Here is a 26,942-nt window from a genome sequence, read left to right on the forward strand (position 1 = left end):
TCTGTAAATTAAAAAAACTTTTAAATCTCACTCAGCTGCAGGGTGCATTGGGTTTTGTACATTTTGGTATTTGGCACATATTGCCAGTTTGCCTTCTTTTGGAATTGTTCTTCACACAGTCCTGTGTGTCTGGTCTTTATGTGTTTTCCCTTCTGTAGCTCCTACTCATTTCTTAACCCTGGGCTATCAGATTCCACTCCTAATAATTCAGCAAATTTATTGTTTTTGGTGAATGATAAAACCAATGGATTTATTTTTGCTCTCAGGTTTTTACTTTTTCTCCCTGTTTATTAAGTAATACACAATAACTGAAAAAATTTGGTAATTTTTAAAGAATATAGAGAAATAGAAGGAAATATGCCCACGGTTCTATTTCACTCTGGCACATTCTCTTTCAGTTTTTTGTTTTCTGTGCCATTTTTGACATTCAGGATGGTGTGCTTGGGTTAGGATGTATTTTATATTATTTATATCTTTTTTTTGGCTTAGTATTCTATCATAAATATTTCCCTTTGTCATCAAAAACTTAACTAACTCTAGTGATCTATCATTTTAAACTTGAAGCAAATCTAGAGCATTGAGAACTGTAACTGTCTTGAGGGTGAATTACTTTTAGAAATTCATTTTAAAGTATACTGATTTGAGACTATTTCATACTAAGATTTCCTAGTTAAGTGAGATATCTCATATTAGACATTAAGTTATTTTTTAAAAATTTCCTTTCCATTTTATTTAAAGCACTAACATCTGTGCATAAATGTTTGGTTCTATGTTAAATTACTTTCTTATAATTGATTCCTAGGAGTGTAAGTATTGGGTTATAGAATTCGGAAAATCTTAAGGCCCTTGATACAGCTTTTCAAAAAGCTATTTGGTAATAAGTACCAGTTTATACTCCCTAGCATTACATGAATGTGTGTCTTTTAATAAATCTTTGTGAGCATTGAGTATTATAGTTAAAAATAACTCTAATTCGGCTGGCAAAAAGAAGAATCTCCTATTTTAGGAAATACAAAGTAATAGTGTTATACTCTGTGGAGGAAAAAGTTCCAAGTGCTTCTAAAATGTATAATGAAGTAAGGGCGCCTGGCTGGCACAGTCGGAAGAACATGTGATTCTTGATCTCGGGTGGTGAATTTGAGCCCCATGTCAGGTATAGAGATTACCTAAACTTAAAAAAAAAAAAAAAAAAAGAAATGCGTTAAAATGTATAAAGTAAGCAACAAACCTAATAGTTTGGTAGATACTCTCCTTCCAGGGTTATTTCATTTTTAGTTAATGCCTTTATGGCCTTTGCACAGATTTGCTTACCAGTTTTTGTCCCACCTGGCTTGATAGCTCCTCAAGATTACAGGGCTGTAGCTCACCTTCTTTGTGTGTCCCATGTCGATGTAGCAGGGTTCCTGAGACATAAAAGTGGATTTGCAATGAATCCTTGCAAAGAAGAATAATTCTTGCCATCCCAATCCCTAAAAATATCTTCATGTAAATGTCTGCTTTAATACATTTCTTAAAATAGTTTTAAGATTTCCATGTTATTTCCTCTTTCATTTTCCTTTTATAGTTCATATTTTTATTATTTCAATTTCTGATTTCTAAGTGGAAGCAATTAATGATGACATCATGTACATATCATCTAAAAGAGCATATAGTCTGTTTGGAAATGATTGGAAATCCAAAGTTTTCCACATTGCAAAGTTGCATTTCTTAGTCCTCTGTGCCTTTATTCCGAAGTAAAAGCAAATAAAATCGTATTTGTTAATTTTAGATCTTATGGATACTTACTAAATGTACCTCCAAAAGAAGGTTTGAGTTCTGAGAAGACAGCAGGGCATAGTTTTTTGAATCTCCAGTTTTCTCTGGAAACAGTAACTAGAACAGCAAAACCAAAAACTCCTGTTTAGCCAACTTTACAAGACCAGGTGAAATGGTATCCCTGCAAACTCTGATACAAGCGGTTGGGGGCAAATCTCCCAATAACTACAGGACTGGTATGATGTCAGCATTTGTAAAGAAGGATGCAGAAGGAAGCAGCAGGCTATCTGAAAGCCCTGAGAACAGGAGAACATCAAGGTTCTAAACCTCCCTGAAAAGTGTGTCAAGCAAGCTTGAGAACAGTAGCAGAGACTAAGGTGTTTTTCAGTTCACAGGTTACAAGAGGTGCACAGGAGCTTTGGAGTCAGAGCTGCCTGGTTTCCCTATGAACTTTCAAAGCCACTTGAAGCTCCCTTTCTGGCTAAAGCCCCACTCTTCAGGAGACACTGCTGGGAATAGAATTCGCATCAAGCAGGATGGAGGCAGTGTAGGCAAAGGGAAAAAAGTCTGATGAAGTGAGAGAAGGCAAACACACAGAAGATCTCATTTCATTACCCTTCATAGAAACAGAAAAGGCCGGTTACCAAAGCCAGAAAAGCTGCTCTAGTTTCCTAAAAGTTTTTAATTTTATATGAAAATGAGCAACAGGCAAGGATCACAGTCAAATTTCCCACTGAGCTTTTATAAGAAGAAAGGAATAAGGAACAGAATGATACTCATGCGGACAATGAAGGCATGCTAGAAAGAAATGTCCATGAAACTAGTGAAAACTGTAACCTAATGTTTCAGAACAAACTCTAGCAAATTTAGAATATGATACAAATATGAGAGGGCAACATAACTCTGGATAGGGAAGTCTTAGAAATGTGGGGATGACTGAGGAAAGAGAAATTAAAAGTAACCAATAAAATGAAACCTAATCTAGAAGGAATACAACAGTGAAAAAAGCACAATAGAGAATTTCTTTAGAGAAACTGAAGAGAAATAGAAAAAAATTAAAAAAGAAAAATAAAGAATTGTCTAGAAAATGGCGAGAGTTATTAAAGACAGTAAGGTTTCAATGTAGAATAATAGATCCTGAGGGAGAACCAAAGCAAAGTAATTTAATAACTACCAATAATTATAATTGAAGTAAATTTTCCTGAAATAAAAAATTTGGAAAGGGCAAATAGATACTTGTGTAAATAAATCCAGAAATGATCAACATGCAGATGTATTCTTTAAAAATTACTGAACTTGGGATCCCTGGGTGGCACAGCGGTTTGGCGCCTGCCTTTGGCCCAGGGCGCGATCCTGGAGACCTGGGATCGAATCCCACGTCGGGCTCCCGGTGCATGGAGCCTGCTTCTCCCTCTGCTTGTGTCTCTGCCTCTCTCTCTCTCTCTGTGACTATCATAAATAAATAAAAATTAAAAAAAAAAATTTAAAAAAAAATTACTGAACTTGAAGGAAAAGAAGATTCTTAAGATATTTAGGCAAAGACTTGGTCAAGTCATTATTAAGGGGAAAGAATATTGGATTATCTGATTTTGAGAGCAACACTTTATGCCAGATGCAGTGGAGTAACTCCTAGTATTCTCAAGGAAAACAAGAGAACCTGGAGTTTTATATCCAGCTAAATTGACTAAAGCATAAACACAAAGTGTTATGAACACAAGTATGAATTTGGAGAACTTCTGTTTCTTTGAGTACTTCTTGAGGAATCTACTAGAGAGTCAACTTTGGCAACCAGGAAGATGCAGGGAAGCGTTACACAGATGCTGGTGGAACTTAAATTGTTGGTATGTGCAAATGTAATCTGTAATGCCTGTACTCTGCAGTGAAGGTGCAGTACCAATAACCAGAAAAATAAAAGTAGAAGAAAGTTGCTGTTTATTTCACAGTTATTAATGGGGAGTGAAAGGATATTCAAAACAGATGCTTTGAGAAGAAGAAAAGTAGGAGGGAGAAGTTACTAATTAAATTTCTGTTGTGTTTTTTAAGTAGGGGAATCAGGGCATACTTTTCTCACTTCAAGACATGTAATGAAAAGAACGGAAAATAGAAGAGATTTGGGGGTATGATATTAATAATTAATTAATATAGAACTAACCATCAGACCAAAGTATAAGCTCCTAATACCAGTTTCTTCCTCTGGAGATTAAGAAGCATAATGATGATAATAATACCTCCTAATACCTGGAGTGCAGGATGCATACATTGCACTTGCCCAAGAGATGTGCTTTTTTATTTTTATTTTTTTGTGCTTTTATTTTTATTACTATAATTCCCCATCCAATTATTACTGTACTCTTTATGCATATTTGGGACTTGCATTTTCTTAAATTTCTCTTGTATTTGAGAAATTGGCATATTGTCTCAAATTTTATTATTATGCTTGTATTATCAGGGACATTCCATTCAAATTTGTATCTCATTTACATAATTTAAAACTTGTGTTGAATGGCTGTTTTATTTGTTAGACATTAGGATTATGCCACTTTGTGGCCAATGATTTAGACTCTGGAATTAGGTAGAAAGCATTTCCAGGAGCAGGTTACTAGATAGAAAAAAATGTGAGGGGAAAAGGTTTTTTTCTGGCAACCAAGTTAGCTCAAAATGAACATTTTGCTTTTTCATATTTAATGAAATGATTGTATAACATCCATTTTTATTTGTATATAGTAGAAAGATATCTTGTTGTAGTTACACAGATCTGTTATTGAAAGATGCCTGAGATATAGTTAAGCTTTTTCCTCATTAAGTGACATGTTTGTTATGTTTTTCTTTCTTTGAGAGCAGGGACTTTTTCCAGTCCCTCATCTTTTGTATAAGCTTTGTGTGTGCATATGTGTGTGTATAATCATTTTATGAAATATAATTTACACACTGTAAAATTTATTATTTTTATGAGTAAATTTGAATTTTTATTGAACTCACACAGTTGTGTAGGTATCACCACTACAATCCAGTTTACCTAGTTTTACTTAAAAATAATTCAAGTTCAGAAGAAAATGAAAATCCCCAGTAATTCTGTAACATTCACATAATAATTATAATTTTTTGGTATATGTATATATTGCCTATTGCTTTATATGCATATGGCTCCTTCCTACCATATTTAAGAAACAAAATTGGGATCGTATTTTACTTCTTATATAATCTTTCAAAATTTAAACATTTCTCCATCATTAATATTCTTTTATAGCATCATTTTAATGGCTAATTAGTATTCTACAAATCAATTACTATTTAACCTATTCCCTCTTGTTTCTAATTAGTTCATAAATAATGTTTAAGTGAACATTATTGTGTAGTCTTTGTGTTCCTCTTTGATTTATTGCCTTAGTTCCAATTCTTCAAAGTTGCAGTTGTTGGATTAAAGGATACATACATTTTTAAAGATTTTTAATACATGTTTTCAGGTATCTTTTTAAAGTACAATTTATGCTTCTACTTGCTACACATCAGACTTTTCCCATACTCTAAAATCCTGAGTATTTAAAAATGTTTGCCAGTTTGATAGACACAACTTAATATTTAATTTGTATTTGTTTGAGTATTAAACTGAATATGTTTTATGTTATTCATATGTCCTGTGAATTCCTTTTAATATTCTTTGCTGGTATTTCTTTCAGGGTTTTTTTGTTTTGTTTTGTTTTGTTTTGTTTTTTAATTTATAAGAGTTCCTTATTGAAATCCTTACTATAATGCCAGCTCTTTTACTCTTCATGGTAACTTTGAGATAGGCACGATGATTGGCCCAGTCAGAGAGGAGGTCACCTGCCCAGGTCACAAACCTAGTATGGATGGAACTAGAATGCAAACCAGGAGCGTGATTCCAGACTCTTAACCAGTATGTTCCTGCTTACTTATTGCTAATAATACATTTTCCAGTTTGCGTTTTAATTTTCTTTCTTTCTTTCTTTCTTTTTTTCTTTAAATTTATTTACTCATGAGAGACAGAGGGAGAGACACAGGCAGAGGGAGAAACAGGCTCCATGCTGGGAGCCTGACGCAGGACTCGATCCCGGTTCCCCAGGATCATGCCCTGGACTGATGGCAGCACTAAACCGCTGAGCCACCCGGGCTGCCCTGCGTTTTAATTTTCAATTAAACTTTTTGTCACAGTGTCATTTTATACAGGATTTTAAAGTTTCTGTATGGAGAAACTAGGTCTTTTTTAAATTAGTTTAACACCTGGGACAAAAGAGAATCTCAAATGTTTGTTGAACAAATGAGAATAAACCTGTTAATAACCTATTGATGGTGGTGACCTTTTAATTTCTGTATTATACTTCCTCTTTTAAGGGTGTTCCCAAGGGCTTCATAAATAATTTATTCTTTGGTTTTGATAAAATAAGCTTATCTGTATTAGCATTTCTGGGAAGTCTGTGGAAGTAACTGCTGCTTTAAAAAGGAATGTGTTCTTAAGTATGAGTTGTGGAGAATGTGTATCATTGACAGTGACTTGAATTATAGATTCTAGTGAAATAAAACACGTGTTTTAGTTGTAGGAATACTTTTTTTTTTTTTAAAGATTTTATTTATTCATGAGAGACACAAAGGCAGAGTCATAGGCAGAGGGAGAAGCAGGCTGCCTGCTGAGGGGAGCGCTATGTGGGACTTGATCCCAGGACCCTGGGATCATGCTCTGAGCCAAAGGCAGACGCTTAACTGCTGAGCCTCCCAGGTGCCTCTGGTTCTAGGAATAATTTGATGGAGTTTGGTTTTTGTAGTTTTAAAAAATGGGCATGTTTGGCTATTGTTTCAAAATATTTTTAAGCAATAAGTTTTGATTTGCTTTAAGATATAAAATCGTTGAAAAGGAAAGCCCCAACTAAGAAAGCTGAAGTAAAAAGTTACTACTGTTTAAGGTTTGGATAGTGTAGATCAGTTCCTTCAAAGGTGTAATTTAAGGTTTTACTTCTTTCTAGCTTTTTTTTTTTTTTTAATTTTTATTTATTTATGATAGTCACAGAGAGAGAGAGAGAGGCAGAGACATAGGCAGAGGGAGAAGCAGGCTCCATGCACCGGGAACCCGACGTGGGATTCGATCCCGGGTCTCCAGGATCGCGCCCTGGGCCAAAGGCAGGCGCCAAACCGCTGCGCCACCCAGGGATCCCTCTTTCTAGCTTTCTTCCCGCCCCCTTATCTTTTAGAGATTGACATCAGGCTACTTTGTGGTCTTTTTTTAGTTTGGTCAAGACCTGTGTATAGTTCCCGACTTTTTAAAAAGTGTAGCGATTTGTATCATTAAATGAGTCTTTGTTAGAGGTTAGTGAGAAACAAATTTTACACACCATCTGCGGAATATACTAAATGGAATCAAGTACTCAAAAAGCAGACCCTTGAAAATGTAAATATCTTGCTAATACAAACCTATGCTTTGTATAAAGTTATATAAAAAAAAAAGTGTTGGGTGCTTGCTGTTTCTCTAATCTGCTCGTTACAACCAGCCTTCTTTCCTTCTACTAGAAGTAGTATTTTTCAGGCTATGTTCTGCAAACATGATAAATTCATATTTGTACTTTTCCATATAAAGCATTAATTACTCGATTTACAAGTGTATGTTAGTAAAACTTACTTTATTATCTCCTTAGTGGTAAAATCGCCTTTTTTTTTTTTTTTTTTGAGTGTGTGCACATGAGCACATGGGGGAGGGGTAGAGGAGAATCTGAAGCAGGCTCCACCTCCCCTGTGGAGCCCCACTTCAGGTTGGATCTCACAACCCTGAGATCATGAACTGAGCTGAAATCAAGAGCCAAATGCTTAACTGACTGAGCTACCCACCAGTCACTCCTAAAATTGCTTTTAATCTAGAATTTAAAAATTCTTCCTTTGGTTACCTTTGTCGCTTTAAATATAGTAATGTGTTTATAACTTTGTTTTATTATTAAAAAAACTGTCCTCCCAAAAAGATGAAATCAAATAGCTCTCTACACTACTTCACTTCTTGCCAATTTCTGTTCCTCTTTTAAAGTTTTTTTCTGTAGATTCTTATTACAATTTTATAAAATTGATTTAAACCCCTCTTTTTGACCCATCACTTTCAGACAGTTTCTCTTAATTTCCCAAGATATGCAGTGAGGGTTTTAGTACCTTTTATATTTCTTCCAACCTCAGACTTGACCTTTCAGACATTTCCTTTTATGTTGTATGTATATAAATATATGTAGTTATACACCTTTCCTTAACTAATATGAGTTCTACTTTTTGTTTTGAGATTCTCTTGAATATTGAAAAAAAAAAAACTGTACTGGAAAAACACATGGTCTATTAGGACTTATAGAGAGGGAGATGTAATACTGTGTCATTAAGTTTGTTCCACTCATAGGAGAAATGTTAACCCTGGACTGAGTGTAGTGTTGCAATGTGCTGGTTGATTTCGAGAAATGACTTAATTGTGTGATACTGTATGAGTTGGTATGCATTCAACTTTCACAAGAAAGTTTTTTTAAAAGTCTCAGATGAGGGATCCCTGGGTGGTGCAGCGGTTTGGCGCCTGCCTTTGACCCAGGGCGCGATCCTGGAGACCCGGGATCGAATCCCACGTCGGGCTCCCTGCATGGAGCCTGCTTCTCCCTCTGCCTGTGTCTCTGCCTCTTTCTCTCTCTCTCTCTCTCTCTCTCTCTGTGTGACTATCATAAATAAATAAAAATTAAAAAAAAAAGTCTCAGATGAGAGTTACTGTTTATGACACTTGTCACCTTTGGTCTGTGCATGATCCTTTTATTACAGTATTCTAATAATAAATACCTCTGAGCCCCTGTTGCCCAACTCAAGAGCCTGAACTTCCTCTGCCACTATTAGCTTCTCTCCCAAGTGAAGGGGACTGCTTAGGGATTTGGTGTTTGTGGTGAGCCGTTGGACCGGTATGCCTCAGTGTAGTGAGTGTGGGTTGGGTCCTGGCACTATGGACTGCTGCTGTTGCCTGTCTAGCTCTTCTAGGCATGTGGCTTAGCATCCTCACGGGGCATTTCTCTGGATTTGGCCTGGGGGTGACTGTGTTTCAGTGGCTGGAGCTGTGTGTTGACTGCAGGGAGTACTTCTTACAGCCATCAGGAGAGGACTGACCATGAAGCAGATAGTTGTCTAGCCAACTTCTCTCTCTTCTACTCCTTTTCCTTTCTCCCCTGGAACGGTACTTGTCATTTCTGCCGTGGTTTTTGGTGCCAGCTTTCAACTATAGGTGTGGCATTCCTTTGATTTTTGACCTAATTGCATTGGCCTTTTGTCTTGAAGACATCTGTCAGAATCTTTGGTTCACACTCTTAAGTCCCTATCCTATGCTTTATTTAGTTGATTTTAGTTTTGTGACTGTTTACTGCTATTTTGGGATATTGTGGATGATACGAACAAATATGCTTAGTCTATTTAGTCCTCTAAATATTCTAGTGCTCTAAAAGCACCCTCTTCTCCCACCTCAGGAAACTGAGCTTCAAGGTGTGGCGTTGGTTCCTTCTCTTGCCGGTGGTCTAAAAGGGTTTTTTCAAGCACTACTCCAATTATGTCTGTTCTTGATTCTCTGTTTACTTGTGAATTCTGGTAACACAGTTGACCCTTGAATGAAGCAGTGGAAAATCCAAGCATAATTTTGGACTCCCTAAGAAGTTAACTTAATAGCCTTCTGTTGACCAGGAGTCTTACAGATACCATAAATAGTAGATTGCTACATATTTTCTATGTTGTATGTTTTATATACTATATTTTTAAAATTAGCTAGAAAAAATGTTACTAAGAAAATCCTAAGAAAAATTCCATCTACACTACTCTACTGTATTTATTGAAAAAAGAACCCTACATAAATGTACTCCTGCAGTTCAAATCCATGTTGTTCAGAGGTCAGCTGTATATATTAGGTAGGTGGCCTTTTTGGTCTCAGTAAAACTTATCCTGCTTTAAGTGGTATACTTTAAGTGTAGCACTTAAAAGTTACCCATATGAGAAGCAGCGTTTTTGAGAGTCAACAATTGAACTTCAGTCTCTGCTTTGGTGACTTTTGGTTTGGGCTCTATTCAGAAGTTTTTTTATCTGTCCGTGACCTGTCTACATGTTTTACCTCCGCATGGACAGCCACATAACCTCTTGTTACCTTGATTTTTGGAAGAGGGCTCCTTATCTCTTTGAGGTGCTTCCCACCCAAGGGCTCTTTCTAGGGGCACCTGGCTGGCTTGGAAGAGCATATAGCTCTTGATTTTGGATCTTGAGTTTAAACTCCACATTGGGTATAGACATTATTAAAAATAAACTTTAAAAAAGTGAATTTTTCCTATTGTTTGTTTCTTAAGTCAGATTAAATATACTCCCCAAATGTGTTAATCTGTCCTTTTGTTTTCATAGGAGATGGAAATTGACAAGCAAATAGTTAATTCAGTTTAAGGTGAAAGCGCTTCAGAACGATGGAACTTTCAGTTTATTGCCTTGATAAGCACAAGCAAGGGGTTTTTAAGCCCCAAGTTCATTTGCAAGAATATTTTTTTAATTAATGCAATGTGCATTAATTATGATAACAGCTAAATAAAGCCTTGATCAGTCAACTTTTGTATATCTACAATACCTGGATGAGGGAGCAAAAATATATTTAACGTACAACAGTGAGTATTGATAATGTTCTAGATTTTTTTTTGTTTCTACTTCTTCAAGGAAGATGGGACCATACCCCACATTGAATTAGTTGATCCACAAAAGTAAAGAACAGTCCAAGATTTAAAAATTTATATCTGTAATACAGATTTAAATAACAGTTTCCCTCGGTTTTTATAAGTAGATTTCTGAGAAGGAGGGGAAGGGGAAAGCAGGATTACTAATCTTAAATTGGAGAGTACAGATAACCTACTGCGCTTATTAATCTTTTGTAAAGGATGGTGAGCAAAACAAAATGGTGGCAAGCTTATTTTAATGGAATTTGGTTTTACAAACTTGACCGAAGTAGTTTCTTAAAATTTTTTGAATATTTTCCAGATTACATGGCTTTAAAGAAAATGAAAACATGTTTCTTTCTACTTGCCATTTTCCAAAACTAGGAAGCTACATTGTGTATCTCCATAAAATACAAAATCAGTATAGTATGATTTGTCATTTCAGATCATCTTGGATGATTTATTACTTGACATAATAATGGACTGTTAGACACTGAGAGGGTAGAGGCTGTTTTATCTATATATATGTTGAGAGCATCATTAACTGCAGCTGAGAGGTTATCAGCTATTCATTCTAAATATTTTTCTTCTTTATAAGGAAGAATGTAATTGGTATTACTGTATTTAAGAAATTAATGATTTACTTATATACTTAGAAAACTGATTTACGAGGAATTCTAAAATATAAATGTTAGGTAGTGAAGATTTATTTAGTGAGTTAATTATTATTACTATTTTTAAGGATTTTATTTATTTATTCATGAGAGACATAGAGAGAGGCAGAGACACAGGCAGAGGGAGAAGCAGGCTCCGCACAGGGAACCCAACGTGGGACTCAATCCTGGGTCTCCAGGATCACGCCCTGGGCTGAAGGCGGCGCTAAACTGCTAAGCTTGAGGCTGCCCTCAAGTTAATTATTTTTAAACATTTTAAGTGTTTAATTTCAGATTTTAATAGTGATACTCACTGACCCTTTCCTAAACGCCACAATATAAGCAGCTTTAAAAAGAATTGATGAGAAACTTAAACATTTGAATTCAGGATGTTTTATCCTGGAGCACCTGTCACCAAGCAGATGATGTTTCCTTGTGCGTCTAGGTCCCTAAGGAAAATAAGAGTGCCAAGATTTTAATTTTTTCCCCTTCCAAGGATGGGAATATTTTGTGATATGAAGACTGTTTAAGAGGTGGACCAGGAAACAGTCCTTCTTTACATGGAAAAATGCCTTATTTACTGCTGTTGTTTGGAAGACAAGCTTAAGATTGCTTTATCAATATGGGGCGAATAAGAGAAGCCTGAACTTGGGAGACCTAGCTAGAATAGTAGAAACCCAGGGGTGATAAGAGTGTGAATTAAATTGATTTAAAAATCTTTCCTTTTTGTTTCTCTTCTTGCCTTTATCCTTAGTTTTTTTTTTTTTTTTTTTTTAAGGTTTTATTTATTTATTCATAGAGACACAGCTAGAGAGAGGCAGAGACACAGGCAGAGAGAGAAGCAGGCACCATGCAGGGAGCCCGATGCGGGACTTGATCCCAGGTCCCCAGGATCACGACCTGGGCTGCAGGCGGCGCTAAACCGCTGCGCCACTGAGGCTGCCTATCCTTAGTTTTAAAGGAGGTTCGTAAGCATTCTAAGTAGTTAAAAAACACACCAAATGATACCTAAAGTTTGAAGTAAATGGAGATTGAGTCTTTCAGGAAATGTATTAAATGCTCTGGGTTAAAGTGATTTGCAGGCCTTAAGTCTTGATTAGTAGATGCTTGCAGGTGATGGCATGGAGAATGATTCCAAGCTAATCTTTTTTGAAAGCATATTTAAATGTACTTGGTTCAGTAAACCAAGATGCTTATTGATACCTTACTGATGTATTGATTATTGATAGATACTGTTTGGAGATAGTTTGAGAGGGTTTTGATTTTCTCTGTTGGATCTTTTTATGCATTATTTTTCTAAAGTATGGTTTCTTTTTTAATAGTATTAGATGATTTTTAAGGTTTCTTTCAGCTTTAAAGTTCAGTTATTGATCCCTCTTCTCCTCTAAGAAGCTGACTCTGGTTTGGTTTCTTTGGACTTTAAGTGGTTTTCATCCAGAATCCTTCAATAGAGAAAACATGAGAAGAAATTAGGAGACAGGTGTGTGGGTAGTGGGTGCTTGAAGATGGTGGAAAAGTGGCTTCAGTTTTCTTAAAGGGGAAGATAATTTGCAGTGAAAGAGGACCAACATGCTGTTTTCTTTCAGTCTGATCTCAAAATCTGCTGTGTGTCTTAATTCAGTATATTTTACAAATGTTGGAAGTCTTTCTAGAGACATTTACAAACATTGGGTGGAAAAACATTTTAAAAATCGCTAAATTCTCGGTGTGGGATGAGTACTCCCATTTAGAATAATTTCTAGCATTTAGATAATTGCTAGGATAGGTGGGACAAGTTGATCTATTTTAAAATAAAATTGTATCTTTTATGAAGATAGAATTATAAGGCACAAATGGGAACTCTGTCTCCTTGACATGTTTCAAAGCATTTCTCTGAATATGTGAGATTAAAGAAATTCTCTCAACCACTAAGAATTGTCTGAACACTGATGTTCTTTAAAACTATCTTTATAGCTGTTAGTATATACTGACAGAGGTTTTCTTTAATGTTTTATTCATTAGCAAATTTACATATGAATATAATGTTTATATTATTCTTGTATCTTAGTTGAACTTGGTTCCGAGATAAGTCTTAGTTGGTCTCAATTTGCATAAGCCCTATAGGTTAATACTTAATTTAGGTTTTATTGTTTTAAAATTATTATTTTTTTTTAATTTTATTTATTCATGAGAGACACACAGAGAAAGAGAGGGGCAGAGACACAGGCAGAGGGAGAAGCAGGCTCCATGTAAGGAGCCCGAAGTGTGGGACTTGATCCTGGGTCTCCAGGATCAGGCCCTGAGCTGAAGGCAGCACTAAACCGCTGAGCCACCCTGGCTGCCCTGTTTTAAAATTATTTTTGAAGTTATATGTTAACGTGTGATAATTGGAAACAAAATGTTATTTCTCTTCATTATGACAAAGCTTAAGACTGCCAGCAACCCCTGTGTTCTGGTATGCCCACCTTTTATTTAGTCTTTCCATAATAGAAAAAATATGCTTTGTAGGATTCCTCTAAAATCTAATGTTTGAGAATCTATTTGAATGTATGGAAAGATATTTACATAATGCTTGCTTTTGAGTAGGTGGGGAAGAAGTTGAAATGTTGATCACAGCTTCTGTTAGAAAAACTCATATCTATATAGTAAAAAGTTAAAATTACAACAAAACACACTACTTTAACTGTATTGTGGGTGTATTACCATTGGATAGCTTTTGGAGTCGAAGGTAAAATATGATTTTAATCCTTTTCAATTGCTGCTAATTTTGCTCTAAACCTGAAAGTGTTAACAGCAACTTGAAAATGTGACAAAGCTCAATTTCATTTCTTGTTTATTGCTTGTTTTCCTATTGGACAATTGAAGTAGCTCTGCCCTGGCAACTAAAATAGGCTATTTGCATAACCTAGTTTGATTGGCTAGCATTCCGACTAACACTTCCAATCATATGGTGTCGGTTTAGTGGTAGGCTATGCTAATTAGCCGCTGTTGCTGGGGTTCAGGATGGTTTCCGTGCGCTGTTCTGCTGCATTGTGTTGCCTGGTGAGAGACATTGATAAATGAGTGTTTAATGATCTGCAGCAGTTCCCACTCACTGCGGGCAGGCGGATTTTAGAACAGAAGTGGAAATAAGGATTTAATTGCTCTGTTAAATACCTGTAGCCAAAATATGTGTATTATATTACAGAAGTTAAGTTGTATAAAATCTTTATCTAATTAAATACTTTAGAATATAAAAGGGAAATATTTTAGCTTTGTCTCTTAAAATATAACTCAAGTAACAGAACTATGCACAGGTTTTCTAAAACCTTGTTCAGTAAAATTGATCATTTTTTTCCAAATTAGAAATAGTACCGTTTCACTAATAGCATATTTGATTTTTCTCATACTTTGGACCTTTTATAAAGGTACATGTTTATTTTTAATAAATAGGTGCAAGCTTTTGGGCACCGTTTATCTTGTACTGCACATGTAATCTAGCAAATAGCATAAACTTGAGATTCTGGTTCATGTTCTGTTCAGATGGAAGATCAGGTGTTATTCACCACCTCCTGCTATTGCTACCTTTTTAATTTAAGTCAGATATTTTAACTATTGCTTATACTATATTATTTTTGGTTTACATGAAATCTTTATTGGGTAATGTTTGGGAGATTTTGTAAGAAATAAAAAAACTCAGTGCTTTTGTTCATGAAACATGAAAGGTAAAGAATAAATACTTGCAAAGTTAGGTGAAAGTACAGGATATTTATACAAAAAGCGGCATAAGGTTTTGTCTAGAGGAGTATAGGGGAAAAAATCAGGCATTTTAAGGACAGGGACATAGGAAATGGGTTGAGTAATCTGGGAAAGGCTTAAAGAAGAAGTCCATAGAACTTGTGTTAAGGTTTTAAATATGGCTTAGGATTCAAATAGCTGGAGAGTAATAGGAAAGAAGAACATTTTAGTGTGAGGACTAGATAGCAGTTGGATAAAAATAATCTTTCTGATCTTATCATTTGTCTAATGTAAGTAGTCACATTGATTGATCAAGGCCTCCAATATTTTAGCTGTTTCAGTGCCCAGGCTTCCAGTCAGGCTGGTTATCATTCCCGTAAAATAAGAGCTGCAAGTTTACTGTTATAGTTCTCATATTCTTTGGCTTTTTTTTCATTTTGTTTTGAGGCAGCCAGTGTTTTTCCCTTTTTGTGTCTGTTGGTTAAAGCATAGGACTTCCTACTTAACTTTCTTTCAACCCTCCCTTCTGGCCCTAAAGCAGTGAAATACAAGATGGCATCAAAAATAATTCATGTGGGGCATTCTTGGGTGGCTCAGAGGTTTAGTACCTGCCTTTGGCCCAGGGTGTAATCCTGGGTTCCAGGGAACGAGTCCCACATCGGGCTCCCTGCATGGAGCTTGCTTCTTCCTCTGCCTGTGTCTCTGCCTGTTTCTCTCTTTCTTTCTCTCTCTGTGTCTCTCATGAATAAATAAATAAAATCTTTAAAAAAAAAATTCAGGTGAATTTAGATGTCGGTATCAAGTCTATAAACTTTACCCCTTTAATTGTTCTGTCTTTTATTCAAGAGCCAAGTTAAATTAGACAAGTTAATTGGACAGTCTTACAGCCTTGCAAAGTTTAGAAACAATTAAAAATTAACATCTATTAATGTTTATTTATTTATTTATTTTAAAAAAATATTTTATTTATTCATGAGAGACACAGAGAGAGAGAGAGAGAGAAGCAGAGACACAGGCAGAGGGAGAAGCAGACTCCATGCAGGGAGCCTGATGTGGAACTTGATCCCAGGACACCAGGATCATGCCCTGGGCCAAAGGCAGGCGCCAAACCACTGAGCCACTCCGGGATCACCTGATTTTTAAAATCTTTCCCTAGGCATATATACTTGATTTACCTACATAGTCAAAGGAACATAGACTCTTGGACTCAGGAAATTTACAAGTCTAATGAAGATGGTTGAGATAGGTCTTTAAACAACTGTGTCACGTGGTAGAGTATCCACACTGTAAGAGAAATGGAAACTCAGAAGTGGGACTGATCCTTTTTGGATTGGGATGAGGAAAAGATTTGTGGTGGAGGTGGTATTTTCCATGGTCTTAGGGAATGGATAGGATTTTAGCAGTGATGGTTTAAGTCTACAGGGTATGGAGGATGCTATCTAGTTGAAGGTGGAGGCCTGTTTAGTTGACTAAGGTTGCTGATAAAGAGACTGTTGAGGGCCATGAAGGACAGACAGCATAGACTTTGGAGTTTCTCTTATAAAGGGTGGGAGATCTTAAAATTTTTTCAGCAGAATTTCACTTTTACTAAAACATGTCTTCTATGAACGTTATAATTTTAAAATAGACCTTTCCTTGATTTTAAAACACTAAAATATGATATTGAGTAATTTCAAGGTGTTTGGTCTAAGCGACTGGAAGATTTAAGTTGCCATCACATAAGACAGGATATGCTATAGGAGAAGCAGATTTGAGGGGTGTATACCTATTTTAAAAAGTCATGTTTAGGATGGGTTGCAATTTTAATAGCTTTTTTAACATTATAATTGACATTAAATAAATTTCTATAATAAACTCCCTATTTAAAGTGTATGATTTGATGAATTTTAATATGTATTATCCATGAAACTTTTACCCCAACCAGGATAATTAACATATCTATCCCTCCTTCAAAGGTCTCCTTGTACTTCTTTGTTATTCTCTTTCTTCTTCCTCCCCTCCTTTCTTCCCCCTCAATCCCTAGTTGACTCCCAATCTGTTTTCTGTTACTATACATTACTTCATTTTTTCTAGAATTGGGGTAAATGGAATCATACACCGTGTTGTCCTTTTTTGTCTGGTTATTTTCACTCAGCACAGTCACTTTGAGGTCCATCCATGGTGTAGTACTTACCTGTCAGTAGCTCATTTCTTTTATTATTGAGTAGTCATTGTGTGGATATATCACAGTTTATCCACTTGCTTGTTGAAAGGACATTGGAGGTTTTTTTTTTTTTTTTTTTTTTAACAGTTTTTGGTTGTTCCAGATAAAGTTGCTATGAATATCAATGTACAGGTCTTTGCATGGTCAGGTTTTTATTTGTTTTGGATAAAAACCTAATTATGGAATGACTGGATCATCCGGCAGGTGTATGCTTCACTTAAGAAAACTGCTAAACTGTTTTCCAGAGTGATTTTGCCATTTTGTATTCCTACCAGCAGTGTATAGGAGTTTCATTCTTCCACATCTTGTCATATTTGGTGTGGCCAGTCTTTAATTTTAGCCATTCTAATAGGTGTGTAGTGATATCTCCTTGTGTTTCCCGGTCATTAATGATGTTGAACATCTTTGCATGTGCTTATTTGCTCTCTACATGTCGTCTTTAATGAAGTGTTTGTTCAAATCTTTGTATCACTTTTCTTCTTACCGTGGAGCTTTGTGAATTCTTTATTTTGAATACAAGTCCTTTATCACATATGTGACTTCTTACAAAGATTTTCTTATAGTCCGTGGCTTATCTATTCATTGTCTTAAAAAAATGTCTTTTGAAAAGCAGATGGTTTAAGTTTTTATGAAGTATAATTTATTGATTTAATCTTTTATGGATCGTGCTTTGGAAAACATTTGCCTAATTGTCCCAAGATCTAAAACGTTTCCTTTTTTTTTTTTTTTCTCCCCTACAGATTTTATAGTTTTGGGTTTTACATTTAACTATGATCCATTTGGAGTTAATATTTGTAAATGATCCTGCAAGGGGTAGCTAAAAGATCACTTTTTTTTTGGGTAAATGGATATCTAGTTACTCATTTGGCAAAAGGACTGTTCTTTTTTTAAAAAATCAGTTGTGGGTCTCTTTCTGTTCTGTTCCATTAATCTGTTGGTGTGTCTTGCTGCCAATGCTGTATTGTCTTTATTACTATAGTCACATAATAATGTATTGACGTCATATTTTCTTCTTTTTAAAAAATACTACTTTGTGCCCTTTGCATTCCCATATGAACTGTGAAATCATTTTGTGACTTTCTATAAAGAAGCCTATTAGTGTGTTGATTAGGATTGTGTTGAATCCTAGATAATTTGGGGGAACAATTGATATCCTAACAATGTAGATTATTCAGATTTATGCACATGCATAAATTTTCCTCTAATTAGATTTTTCTTTAATTTTCCTAATTTTTAGGGTGCCATCTTTACCATTTATCCTATTTATAGCTAAGTATTTCATGTTTTTTATATTATTATAAATTTTTTTTTTAAGTAGGCTCTGTGCCCAGCATGGAGTCCAACACAGCTCACACTCATGACCTTCATCAAGACCTAAGCTGAGATTGAGTCAGATGCTTAACTGACTGAGCCATCCAGGTGCCCCTATTATAAATGGTTTTTAAGTAAGTTTTTTATTGTAGTTGCTAGTACATAGGACTACAACTGATTTTTGTATATTGACCTTGTTTTCTGCAACTTTGCTATGAATCACTTATTAACTCCCAATAGTTTTTTGGTGGATTCCATCAGATTTTCTGTGTGGATGATTCTTTTGGTGGCTGTGATGAGAGACAGCTTCGCTTCTTCCTATCCAGTTTGGCTATCTTGTATTTCTTTTTCTTGCCTTTCTGCACTGGCTGGAATTTCATGGAATATAGAATATATATATATATTCTCTCTATATATATATAATATAAAACAGAATACAATATTGAATTGAGAGATGAAAGAGGACTTCCTTGTTGTTTTCCTTATTTTAGAGAGGGAGATACTCAGTCACCACCACTAAGTGATTTTAGCTGTGGAGTCTTTGTTGTTTATTGTCCTTTATCAGATTGAGGAAGATCCTTTCTAGTCCAAGTTTATTCAAAATCTTTTTTTCTTTTTTAATCAAGATTGGATTTTGGATTTTGTGACATATTTTTCCTACATCTATTGATACTATCATGTGGGTTCTTAAAAGTTAATTTGATAAATAACATTGATTTCTGAATGCTGAACTGACATTGCATTTCTGAAATAGAGGCCACTTGGTAATGATATATTGTCCCTTTTTTTAGATTGTAGGATTCTGTTTACTAAAATTCCGTTAAGAATTTTTGCATCTTATGTTCATGAAAATTAATTGGGGTTTCATAGACTTTATTCCCTTTGGATTTCATTTGCATTTTTTCTGTTAAGATAGAATGCAAGTCCTTGATAAGGCTTGTTTTAGTTTAAATGATGCTATTTTCTATTTGGCCCATCTGTTCTTTATTCCCACTTCCTCTTTCTGCCTTCTTTGGATTAATTGAAAATTTTTTTTATGATTTGATTTTTTTTCCTCTGTTGGGTTATTCATTTTAACTTTTTTTTTTTTTTTTAAACTTAATGATTGCCTTTCTCCTATCACATCTACCTTCTAGTGATGTTACATCACTCATATATAGTGTATTGGCATCACTACAGGGTACTTTCATTTATATTCGCCTGGACTTTTAGCTGTTTTTACACAGATTTTATTTGTATGTATGTTATAAACCCCACACTATATTATTATTATATTTGTTTAAATATTTCTCTTTTAATGAAACTTAACTAATTAGAAAAATTGTTACGCATTTACCCATCTAGTTACCTTTTCTGATGTTCTTCATTCTTTTATTTAGGTTCTCTTTCCATCTGAGTTCATTTTCCTTCATCCTAAGTACTTCCTTTAACATGTTTTGTAGTATAGGCCTACTAGTGAAACATTCCTTCAACTTTTGTATATCTGAAAATGTTTTTGTATCACTTTTGTTTTTGACAGATATTTTCACTGGGTATAAAAATTCTAGATGGATTTTAAGGAATTTAAAGGTTTTGCTCTATTTGCATTGTTTATTTCAAGAGTTCTTTCATCCTTATTTTTGTTCTTTTCTATATACATGTCTCTTTTTTTTTGCCCCCTGCAGCTTTTAAGATTTTCTTTTTATCATCAGTTTTAAGCAATTTGATTATGATGTATCTTGCTGTAGCTTTCTTTATGTTTCTGGATCTTGGGTTTGATGAATATCGGATCTATGGACTTGTAGTTTTTATCAAAATTGGAAAATTTTGGCTGTTATTGTTTCACCGTTTTTTTCTGTTTACCTTTTTTATATCAGGAAATTTAGTTACATATATGTTAGGGTATTTGAGGTTGTGCCAGAACTTGAACAATGTCTGTTAAACTTACTTTCAATTTTTTTTTTTTTAAGATTTTATTGATTTATTTTAGAGAGAGAGAGAGTGCTCAACAGGGGGAGAAGCAGAAGGAGAGGGAGAGGGAGATAATCTCCAGCAGACTCCGTGCTGAGGGCAGGAGCCTCACTCAGAACTTGATCCCACAACCCCGAGATTATGACCTGAGCTGAAACCAAGAGTCGGATACTCAATCAGCTGAGTTACCTGGGTGCCCCTTAATCTTTTATTCAATTTCTTTCTGTTTTGACAGCTGATTTAGATGTTGAGTAGTCAATTGGAATTCTGCAGTACTTTTTATTGCTATCCCTTCAAGTTCACCAATCTTTTCTTCTTCACTGTCTAATCTGTTAATCTCATCTAGTATGTTTTTAATTTTACACATTGTAGTTTCATTTGTACAAGTTCAGTTTGTGTCTTTTAAAAAACATTTACTAAAAAAAATATTTACTATCATTTCCCTTAACTATTTGAATATGTGGAGTATGGTTATAATACTTGTTTTAATGTCTTTACCTGCTAATTCTATGCTATGTTGATTTTTTTTTGTCCTCTCACCATTTTTTTTTCCAAGTCTGAATAATTTTGTTTGTGTGACAGACATTTGTGAATTTTTACTTTGTTGAGTGCTGAGTATTTTTACATTTTTATAAATTTTCTTGACTTTTTTTTCCCCTGGTACAGGTTATTTGAAAATAATTTGATCTTTGAGTTAGACTTTTGAGATTTTGTAGGTGAGACCAGCAAGTATTTAAATAGTCCTCACGCCTGAGAAGATACTACCCCGTATAATGTTTCTTGATGCTTTCCGGTCTGGTGGTTTTAGGGTGTTCTGTTTTTTCCATTAAAATTCTATTTTTAAATAATCTTAACACCCAACGTAGGGCTCAAACTCACAACCCAGAGAGCAAGAGTTGCATATTATATCAGCTGAGCCAGCCAGCCAGTTTGTTGCTTAGCTTCTCATAGTTTGCTGGCAATCTGTGGTATTCCTTGGCTTCTGCTGCATTATCCTGATCTCTGCCTTAATCTTCACATGATGTACTCCCTATTTGTATGTCTGTCTCTGTGTCCAAATTGCTTCTCATAAGGGCATCAGTCAGATTAAGGCCCTCCCTAATGACCTTATCTTCACTAATTATATCTGCAATGTCCCTATTTCCAAATAAGGTCATATTCTGGGGCTGGTACTTCAACATGTGTTTTGAAGGGACACAAAGCTGTAACATCCCCGACATACCACTTTTATGTTCTTAGAGTCTTACTTTTGTTCTTTCCTCCTCTTGGGCTACCCATTTTCCTCTCCTCTGTGTATTTTACTTAAAATTCACCCTATTAGTCCTAATCAATCAGTACTTACATATATGTATGTATGTATGTATGTATGTAAAGATTTTATTTATTCATGAGAGGCAGAGACATAGGCAGAGAGAGAAGCAGGCTTTGTGCAGGGAGTGTGATGTGGGGCTTGATTCCAGGACCCTGGGATCACCACCTGAGTCAAAGGCAGATGCCCAATTAATCTGTATTTAGAAGGCATTTTTATTCTGCCTTTTATTGTAAGTATTTACATGGATATTAGTTGCACAGACTTGTAATTTTTTTTTTAAAGATTTTATTTATTCATGAGAGGCAGAGGAGAGAGGCAGAAACATAGAGGTAGAGGCAGATTCCATGCTGGGAGCCCGATGTGGGACTCGATCCTGGGACTCCAGGATCAGGTCCTGAGCCAAAGGCAGAGGCTCAACCATTGAGCCACCCAGGCATCCGGACTTGTAGTATTTTTGAAGAACTGGAGAGGACTTATTTTTGTCATTGTGTCATAGTTTTTTGCTCCTACCCTAGTACCACCTGTGGTACTTTATAACTAGTGGTTACTTGAGGACTGTGTCTAAGTAAACAAGTTGTAGGAGTGAAACATTTGGAAACATTTAGGAGGGTTTGGAGGCTCAAGAATCTGGAGTTAGGGAAGCCACTTAGGAGGTCATCATAGTAAGCCAGGCATACATGAATTTATTAAACAAGTACTTATTATGCTTATTAAGTACAGAATCCTTTAACAGGTGTTAGGAATAGATAGACCTATGAAAATATTAAGAGTCTGCCTCCTATTCTTACGGAATTTACTGCCGGTGAAGAGTTATGAGGCAAGGGAACAGAGAAGATACATACAAAGGAATTTCGTAAGGAACCCTAGACAAAACTTAAAGAATGATTAGTCATTCAGGGTAGAGAATGAAGAAGAGTCAAAGAAGCAGCATATCAAGTCTGGCTTGAGAGTGGGAGAGTACTAGTAGAAATGGGAAGTCAGGTCAAGGCTTTCTCTTTTAGGGAAGGAAAAGATAGATTAAATAAGGAGAAACTGAGTAAAAATTCCATATTGCAGAAAAATCAGAAATGAATGGTGGATTGGTAAATATTGATCTTGCTTTCCCATGAAAGTGCATGAGCTAATCGGGTAGAGGGGCTGACGATAGAGTTAAGAGCCGGGCTTCCTGGGTAGGTGATATCGTAAAAATGTTTGAAGGAGGAGTGAAAGGGCTGGAGACCTGGGAGGGGGATACTGGGATGATCCTTTCTATTTCACTGATGAGGAATCTGGGGCACAGAAAGCTAAGAAGGGTGCTCCAGGACATAGGTTGTAAGTGATGGAGCTAGAATTCAAATCTGGGCAGTCGGTGTTTTTAGTTCTATGCTTTTAGGCTGTACTCTGTGCTTGTCTCTAATAAAGCTACTCACTTATTTAATATGTTAAGTTTCTTTTATAAAGAAACTGGAATGTCGGATCCCTGGGTGGCTCAGCGGTTTAGTGCCTACCTTTGGCCCGGGGCGTGATCCTGGAGTCTCAGGATCGAGTCCCACATCGGGCTCCCTGCATGGAGCCTGCTTCTCCCTCTGCCTGTGTCTCTGCCTCTCTCTCTTTATGTCTCTCATGAATGAATAAATTAAAAATCTTAAAAAAAAAAAAAAAAAAGAAAAAGAAACCGGAATGCTGTTAGAAAGAACATCAGCAAAAAAATAATAAATAAATAAATAAATAAATAAATAAAGAAAGAAAGAAAGAAAGAAAGAACATCAGCCTCACTTGTCACTGATGGAAGACAGGAATTAAAGTAGGAAGATCAAAGTAGTTCTATTCAGTTCATACAATGTACAGAATGTATACCTGAAAATAATGGTAACTATTTATGATCTGTTAGTAACTAAGGAATATTCTGGTAGATGTCAGGTGGTTTAAGATCACGAAATGGTGTATGATATAAGGATCAAATATTGAGCATTTATTGTGTCAAGCATTTGTCCTGGTGCTGGGTATATACTAAGTGGATAAGACAGAGTCCTTGCTTTCATGAAGCTTACATGGGAGTGCTTTACTTCAATTCATTTGACTTGTATCAGATGAATATGTGTCTGTGGGTTATTTCAGTTTATACTGACAATCACAGTCATGCATAAGATTTTGAAAATCTATTTTTTTTTTAAGATTTTATTTATTCATGAGAGACAGAGAGAGAAAGGCAGAAGAAGAAACAGGCTCCCTGTGGGGAGCCTGATGTGAGACTTGATTCCAGAACCCTCCGATCATGCCCTGAGCCAAAGGCAGACAGCTCAACCACTGAGCCACCCAGATGTCCCAGTAATCAATTCTTGTATCCAGAACAACAACACTTCTTTTCCAATTGGAGTAGAGGAGGTTTATATGGACAGCTGTCCATATAAAAGCCCAGGAAGCTCTAGATAAGAAAGTAGTGATTTGTAATTGCTGTCCATTTTGTCACAAAGCCAAGGAAGAGGTGGGAATTTAGGGGCCTGTTCTACTCAATATTGACAGTCTTAACATTCTTATTATTGTTCATTTGAAGGTAAGGGCTCATCTACTTTTAAAACAGTGAGTAAAAAAATAAATAAATAAAAAATAAAACAGTGAGTAGATTTTGCTACCAGAAATGCCTTAGACATTAGGAAAAGAAAGTAGTAATATGCAGGAAAATGTAGTTGGTGAAAATCCTTGCCAGTGACCCACACCTTCTGTTCATTTTCTCAACAGTTAATGTGGGAAGAATATTTTATAACTGAAAGTTGGAAAAAGTTTTCTTGAGCACTAGGTCTCTCAGTTTACTTATTTTGCATAAAATAGATTACACTGCCCTCATTTTATCTATTTCCTAAGTGTTGTAGTATCTCTGAAAACAAAGGCAGATTAACTTTTCTAAAATACATTGAACTGCGTGTATTACTATTAAATGGTTACTGCAGCAAGTGCAACTCAGCTAACAAGCTGTTTTTCAGAAATTCAAAAAGAAAACCGCGTATTTGGGTCCAAGGGGAGAATTTCTTTTTCATTTTAATTGTCATTAAGTAGTTAATGAGAAAATTGGTACTACTTTCCAGCTATTAAAATACTTTACCAACTTGACATTTGAGAATTCATAACATGAGAGCAGCTTTCAAATCCTTCAGTCTTGAATTTGTGTGGTGGCTTAGAGTTTATAAAGTATGTTCACATATGTGAGCTGATGTGACCCTCTTCTAGATGTTGGAATGATTTGTCATCCCCACTTTGCAGAAGGGACAAGTAAGCCTTTAGAAGGTCTTTAAATTAGTAGAACTGAGGCTAGAATTTGTTTATGCTTTTAATGCAATATTTCCTCAGTGCCTCTTGTATGCCATAGGCGTTAGAGCCATTAAAACTAGCAAGGCCTGGCTGGCATCCCTACTTCCTGCTGTTAAAGCACAATACCCCGATAGGCAGAAGGAGTTCCTGCTTCACTGTTGTTTTCCCTGTAATTCTGGTGCATGCAGTTTTTGATAAGACTCACTGTTCTACCAGTTGATATTAGTGTTGGGGACCATTCCTCATTGTTAGCACTTGTCCTCCTCGTCAGTGATAGTGATGGCTTGGCTTGGGAGGGGAGGAGGAGCACAGCTTTCTGTATAATAATCTCCCTACTCTCCTAATAGAAATTGGTTCTTTTGTATCTCCCTCCTCAATCTGTGTTTAAGTCTCATGAGGCTGAGTTAGTTGAGTCAGGCAATAATAATTTTTAAGTGCCATTATATGCTCATTCACCAAAGATTTGTCAGTGAATGAAGCAGCAGTTCCATCCTTAAGGACCTTGTTTTATAGTTGGAGTGAAAGATAATAACACAAACACATATACTATAGAAATATATATATAAATAATATTTCATATTTTATTTAGAACTGTGTAATACATAAATATAAGCATGTGTATCTGTATATGCATGTGTATACGAACGGTAATTTCAGAGTGCCTCATACTAACCTTGCTGCTTCTGATGCCTCAAGACCTCAAATCCAGCCTGCTCTTTTTGATAAATACACAGCTACACTCCCCAGTTTATGTTTGTGTGTGGCTGCCTTTGTGCTACAAGGGCAGAGTTGGTTAATTGCAACACAGAATATGCACTTCACAAAGTTTAAAATATTCACACATCGGCTTTAAGAAAAAGTTGGTCGACTCCTGCTTAAGACCTTGACAGCCATTGTACTTGGAGGTATGGTTTAACTTCAAAGCTAAAAAATAAAAATTGATCTGAGTAGCCAACAGTGATGACAGATGATTGGAACTTTGGGGTTTAGAGGTAGTTTCCATCCCCTGAGTGTGGGATGGATCACCGTGGTAAATCAAGAGGTGAAGGAGACTAATTTTGCTTTGAGGTGGGGTGCCTATTATGCTTTCAAAGAACATTTATTGTTTGTGTTTTCTGTTGAATGTGAATTGTGTACGGTGATTTAAAAACAGTGCATTAAAATGATACAGTGATAAAAGTATGTATAAAACAGATAATAGAACTTGCTCTTGTTTTCCTAGAGTCCTACTCTTCAGAAGTATTAAGTGTTATTAAGAGGCGTTAAGAGGTGGATTTTTCTGTCTAAATATTACCTTTTAAATAATTTTTAAAAATCTGTTTCTGATATTTTTTCACATTGTGACTTCTTGGTTGACTTGTTTCCTCAAAATGCAAAGAGTAATAGTTGTACAGTTGATTATTTGTTACTTATAATATTAATGTAAAATATTTTAGAAAGGCTTTTAATAGAAACCTTTCTGTCCATTGATGAGTTGACACTGTAGATTTTTTAAATTATCCTTATACCAAATATTAAAGTACTTGTATGATATCATCACTATTTTAAATCTTACATATTTTAATCAAAATTCTTGTTCTAGTGGAGGGGCCTCATTCCCAGATCACCTGGGAAGTATTTGGAAAATACTGATGTCTGGTCTCTATTTGAGACTTCATGGATTCCAAATTGTTAGAGGTTGGGGGGGGTGGGGTGTCTTCTGTATTTTTAAAAGCTCCCCAAGTGAGCTGTTGAGAAGGTAGCACTTTTTATAATATAACTGTGTTTTCATTGAATTTGTAGGAAAATAAGAAAATTTGTAGGAAAATATGCTTCTAGTATAAGTCATGATTTCTTCTGGAAAAAAATTTTGTATATTGAGTTTTTTTTAAATTTAGATATTGAACAGAAGAGAGAAATATAGCTATAAAACAGGGATTATTTATTTATTTATTTATTTATTTATTTATTTATTTATTTTTAAAGATTTTATTTATTTATTCATGAGAGACACACAGAGAGAGGTAGAGACACAGGTAGAGGGAGAAGCAAGCTCCCTGCAGGGAGCCCGATGTGGGACTCGATCCCAGGTCTCCAGGATCAGGCCCTGGGCTGAA

General features: G+C 35.5%; 1 protein-coding gene across 11 annotated transcripts in view; it reads left to right on the forward strand.

Moving 5' to 3' along the window:
• Nucleotides 1–26,942, forward strand: part of DYRK1A (dual specificity tyrosine phosphorylation regulated kinase 1A) — a 148,390-nt gene that overhangs the window by 59,193 nt on the left and 62,255 nt on the right. The window contains exon 1 of one of the 11 annotated variants that reach the window (XM_072806959.1): nucleotides 10,368–10,391. The exons of the other annotated variants lie outside the window; for them this stretch is intronic. The gene's annotated coding sequence lies outside the window, so the exon portion shown is untranslated. Of the gene's footprint in view, nucleotides 1–10,367; nucleotides 10,392–26,942 lie in introns of those variants that run through there. 11 annotated transcript variants of the gene reach the window in all.

This window comes from Canis lupus, chromosome 30, assembly GCF_048164855.1.
Source record: "Canis lupus baileyi chromosome 30, mCanLup2.hap1, whole genome shotgun sequence".
NCBI classification, from domain to species: Eukaryota; Metazoa; Chordata; class Mammalia; order Carnivora; family Canidae; genus Canis; species Canis lupus.